The sequence below is a fragment of the Meleagris gallopavo genome, chromosome 1 (assembly GCF_000146605.3).
Source record: "Meleagris gallopavo isolate NT-WF06-2002-E0010 breed Aviagen turkey brand Nicholas breeding stock chromosome 1, Turkey_5.1, whole genome shotgun sequence".
In the NCBI taxonomy this organism is placed as follows: domain Eukaryota; kingdom Metazoa; phylum Chordata; class Aves; order Galliformes; family Phasianidae; genus Meleagris; species Meleagris gallopavo.
The window spans coordinates 127,080,066-127,086,065 of NC_015011.2; positions in this window are offsets into that span (position 1 = coordinate 127,080,066).

Genomic DNA, 6,000 nt, shown 5'->3' on the forward strand with positions numbered 1-6,000 from the left:
AATAACCTGCAGTTGCTGCGATAAGCTCCTCTCTTTTCCAAACTCCCCCAAAGGACAAAACTGAATAGAAAAATGCAGTAAATATGATTGCAGAATCTATGCCTCTGAATGTTGTTATTTGTGTCTCATTCACATAATATCATGAAGTTTTCAGAGTAGCTTTAAACAAGTAAGTCCCCAAGTCATATTTGCCTAAACTTACTGGCAAATTGAAAGAGCTGATCTGTATGTATTTAGATTGTACATTTAGTTCACATAATATGTAACACAACTGATAATTTTTTTTTTCCTGTTTATATAGTGCCAAAAGCTAAGGGATAAAACACAGAATGTAAAGTAGTAAGCAGAAATATTCTTCTTTCCATGACCTCACTGAATAAACATTTAGGAATATTCTTGCTTTATCCAATTTGTAATGGAGTAACTGGCTGAACAACTGGTACATACCAAGGTACATGGAGAAAGTGATGCTAGGTTTGGCATCCCTTACCAAAAGCTAAGGATCCTTAGCTTAAGTAACTTCAAAAAAAAAATTAAGGAATCAATAAACATTTGGAAGAAAAATAAGGAAGGAAAACTACACTCTAGTACAACATCAGATACAGTGTGTTCTGTAGGGATACCAGGCATCTGGCAGTACCACTACCTTCTGCTCTTCAGTTCTGTCTTCCAACAGAGCCACCCTTACTGGATTGCTGGGGTAAGCTACAACTCAAACATTGTGAGGTGAATGGCATCTCTCAGAGATGAAAGAATAGCTCAGCTGCAAAATTAACCAAAACTAAGCAATAGGGTCACACAGGATGAGGGGAATTCCAGTGAGTTCAGCAGAGCTTCCGTAAGTGTTTGTGTTGAGCTACTTATAGAAAACCACCATCACCACAAGGGACACACAGTGATACTAAATTCATTATTATATAACAACACCAAAACACCATGTCATTCAGTTTCCAGGCTCTATGAGAGACGCTGGGAAAGAATGTCACAGAACCAGTGGCAGAAAGCCCAATGAATGACTTCATGACTGCCTCAGAAACAAGCTGCCAAAATGAGTGAGTTGAAACCTCTAACGTAACATAACATTAAGGTATGCAATGAAGTATGTTTGGTGCCTGTGATAAACCCTTGGATACTAAGCATTTCCATTTTCCACATCATCCAAATCCAGAAGGAAACACAGACCTGCTGGCATGCTGACTCTCCCTCTGCTTCTTTCCTGCCACTCACTCATCTTCAGCCAGACCCCGAACTCTCTGCACTACAGTTTTACACTACCATATGTCCCTGTGACTCGGGACAATCTCAGTAACACAGAACCACAGGGGTCTGAAGAGACCTATGGAGATTATCTAGTCCAAGTCCTAGCTAAAGAGGGTTCTGAATAGCAGGTTGCATAGGAAAGCGTCCAGATGGGTCTTGAATACCTCCAGAGAAGGACTCCACGGCCTCTTGGGCAGCCTGTTCCAGTGCTCTGTCACCCTCACAGTAAAGATCTTCCTTATGTTCATATAGAAATTCCTATGTTCCAGTTTGCATTAATTGCCTGCTGTTCTGTTGCTGGGCATTGCTGAAAAGAGCCTTGTGCCATCCATTTGCCTCCTGCACTTTAGATATTCATAGGCATTCATAAGATCATCCCTCAGCCTTCTCTTCTCCAGGCTGAACACCCCCAGGTCTCTCAGCCTTTCCTCATAAGGGAGATGCCCCAGGCCCCTAATTATCTTTATAGCCCTCTGCCAGACTCTCAAGTTCTTGTCATTCTTGAACCAAGGAGCTCAGAACTGGACACAGAACTCCAGCTGTGGCCTCACCAGAGCAGAGTAGGGAGGGAGGATCAGCTCCCTCACCCTGCTGGCCATGCTCTTTTTAATAGTGGGAAACCTAGTCTGAACACTCAATCATTCATCAAAACATAAAAGAGTTTGCAGATCCTTCAGCTAAACAAATTCCAATAACCTTTTTAAATCACAGTTCTCAGAAGATGCAAATAAAGTAAAAAAGAGCTTTTGCTGTGGAAACATCTGCATCTCCCATTAGCACAACAGCTCGAGCAAGTTGTGGGAGTTCCAGAAAGTGAACAGGAGGTGCTCACAGGGAGTGGTTTGTAAGGACAGTTGTTCACATTAGCTGTTCCGACTGCAGTTTTCCAAGAGATTAAGCAAATACAAGCATGCATTAAAAATAAATACTGCTCCCACACAGCCCCCAAAGAAGAGGAAAAAGCCACACACATACACAAATACATAAAACCCAAAGGTCACCTGAGCAATAAAATTCTCAAAAGGCATCAAGACTCGGCAAAGAAAGATGCTTTTGTGCTGGGCAACAAGCATCTCCAGCCAAAAAAAAAAAGTAGTGATAAAACAACTACTGAGAAGAAGGCAGGGGGTAGGCTAGTACAGAAAGCAAACTGTGAAACCAGTAGGTGTTTAAATCTTCAGACACTGTTTTAAATAACAACCATAAAACTGAGCACAAACTCCTTATTGCCTCTGCAAATTCTTTTCACTACAGAAACCAAATATTAGCATAAATAGCCCATCCAGAACTACACAAGATACTCAAGGAACTGTTCAGCAGGTTGGCATGACAAGTTACACATGCTTTCCTGCTCAGTCCTTTTTGGAGCAAAGCTGTGGTCAGAACTACAAGGAGGCAAACAGCTTCTAAGAGCTCTGGCTAATATTTACCAAGGAAAAGAAACCAATCGCCTTTTCTGAGGATCTGCTGTAGGACACATATTATGGTCCTCTTAATATAGGAAACCATTATAAAGCCAGTTAAACAGACAATCAAACTACTGACTGAAACAAAGCAACATTAAAACATTACTGATGCAACAAGAAGCATATGCTCGCTATTTTAAAATCATGCAGAAGTATCAGTTAAAATCAAAAGATTCCATCATTACGTATTCTTTCATCTCATACCATGCTTTCGAGGGAAAGAAGTGTTACTTGAATTTCCTTGCTTAGAACATTCCTTGAAACTCTGCCTCTGTAACTATTTTATTTCTAAAAGTCAAAACTACAGATCAGATTTTCATACCAAGCTGTGAAGGCAAACTCTTCACCTGAAATCTGCATTTTAATGAAGTCAAGGGCATAAAATGTAATGTACGGAGGGACTCACCACTGATTTCAAGCTGCAAAAGCAGCAATATCTGATCTATCAAGTTTGAAGGCCAAGGGTGTGGGTATTTAAAATTCATCGTGACTATACCTACATATATATATGTTTTTTTCACTGCCAAGTGCAACTCTGCTTTCAGCTCTTTGTGCTGGATTACACCAGGATTTCTCACAGGAAACACCTAGTGTGAACAGCATTATGTTTTCAAGCAAATTGTTTTCAAGCTGTGAAGCCCTACGGTGACTCTGTGAATTACAAGAAAAGTCTGTGTACGATTAGAATCACATTATAACTATGATGTATGAATGTATCAGTCTGCTCACTTCTCCTGCCTAGATTACCACAAAGCAACATGGAGATGCGAATTCAGAAATCGCTGTTGGCACTGGAAATAGTTTCTCAGAACAGGTCAGACTTTCAAGCAAATTACTTTTCCCATCTTCTCTGTGCTGCTATCGAAGCTGCAGAGTGGCCTGTAAAAATCAATCACTAAAGTTATATGAACCGCAATAGGCTGGGTGATTTTGTGTGAAACTTGTTACAGCTTTTTAGTCGACATCACCAACTTCTTATGCTACTTACTCACAGCAGTACTTTAGACAAAGCTGCCAGAGGCAATATTCTTAAACAGACCTGAAAGCCAGTTCTAGGGCTGCATAAAAACCTTGGAATCCACACCAGTATGCAGACCGAGCAGTGCTCTCTTTGATGGTCAGAGTAAAAGGGAGACAGAGAATGATCAAACACCAGTGAGATGCAGGAGTGACTCAGTAATAAGCACTAAATGAAACACGTACACCTACCAGCTTCAAACCAAGTTTCATAATCCAATTGACACAGCTTTGTAAACATATTTCCGTCTCCTGATAGAGAAATGTCAGATGTGCTCTAGCAGTTGTTCCTAGCGTAACAACTTTAGTTTGCCAAGTTGCTCACTCCAAAACTGCAATGGGAGCCAGACACTCATATGCTACAGCTTTCCTACAAAGCTACTCTAAATAACATGATGCCATCTTAAAAAGAAGAATACCTGAAACAACATCCCCAATAGGCTGATTATGTTCCCTGAGTGCTCTGCCTTGCAAACCAACACTGGCTCAATGTTTTCCCACATTCCTCACTGGTACTATCTGCTGTTCTCACCTTACTTTCCCCTTCTGCTGCAGCTGCCATCTCTGTAGGGCAGGCACACTACAGCCTGGGCCAGGCCTGCTGTGCCCAGCACACCTCTCTGCTGCTCCCCTTCTTACGTCATGTCACTAAGCATCTCCCCCCAAGGGCACTTTTTTGTGAAGGTGCATTAGACTGCACTGATAAAGTAAGTCACAGAATCACAGAACCATATGGAATGGAAGGGTCTCCGAGAGATCAAATCTAAGCACCTGCTAAAGCAGGTTCCTTGCAGTAGGCTGCATGGGAAAGTGTCTAGGTGGATCTCACATCTCTCTAGAAGAGATTCCACAACCTCTCTGGGCAGCCTGTTCCAGGGCACTGTCACCCTCACAGTAAAAAAGTTTGTGGGAAACTTCCTACGTTCCAGTTTGTGCCCACTGCCCCTTGTTTTATTACTGCATGCCACTGAAGAAAAGCCTGGCCCCATCCATTTGACTCCTGCGCTTATATTTAGACAAGTATTTATATTTATTAGTGTTGACAGGAACACCTCTCAGCCATCTCTTCTCCAGGCTGAACAGCCCCATTGCCCATGCAGAAGCTCCAGGCACCTAGTAATCTTTGCAGCCCTCCTCCGCTGGACTCTCTAGAAGTGCCCTGTCTTTCTTGAACTGAGCAGTCCAGAACAGGGCACAGTATTGCAGATGCAGTCTCACCAAGGCCAGGTAGAGGTGAAGAATCACCTCCCTCAACCTGCTGGCCATGTTCTTGTTGGTCACAGGTCTCCTGACCTATGACTTAGGTCACTAAGGGATCACTAGAGGGATGTGCAACAGGAAGCTCTGCTCCAGCTGCACCCAGGACTGCAGAAGCAGTCAGGATGGATTTTGTTACAAGCAAGCAGAACAAGTAACGATGAAAACAGCTACATAAGCCACCATCAGAAATTGTTATGCAGATTTTCAGCAAATAGGCAGTTCTCCCCATAGTAATCAAATGAGCTGGCAGTATTAATTCCCACGCTTCCCTGGTCTGGGTCCAAGAGAGAAAACATTTACACTGACAATGAGCTTTATGCTGGCACTGCCAACACCTCCACAGAGAATACAAATCAACGTTTGACATCATGCAGTATTTCTCACAGTCTAATGAAGTTCTGCCTGATCCAAACACGGGTTCTCTACCTCCCATTACTAAAGCAGCACTGAATGTCACCAGGCAGGATTAGGACTCATGGGGACAGGCTACAGCGAGGACTTCTCTCTCATTTTGTGCAGCCATTATTAAATATCATCCAGTTAGGAACAGTTACATCCTGCGTCAATACCCTGCAATCCTGTTACTCAGGAGATGCTAAGCAATCTCTGTGAAAAACCAAATGCAACAATATTACGATATGCAAATGAGTAACATAAAAAGAGCAACACCCCGTTTTGAGGAAAAAAGGAATGCTGGACCTAGAAACACAGCAGTCGGCAGGACAAGGCAGAGGACTTCATAGCTCGTGCTGTTAGACACCTCCAGTTTCCTCACTCTCCTTACAAAACAACTTTTAAAACAACCTTGCAGCAGAGTCCCCTTCTGTCTGCCCCTGCCCCTTCCCCTCGGGAAGCCCCCAGGCGAGCCCAGCACGCGGGCCGGCAGCAGGCGCCCACCCCTCGGGTCCTTTCCTCCCACCAGCCAGATGGCTCCAACACTAATCCGGAGCCGCTAATCGCAGCGCGGCCTGCCGCTGGCATCCCGCTCCGCCGTCGG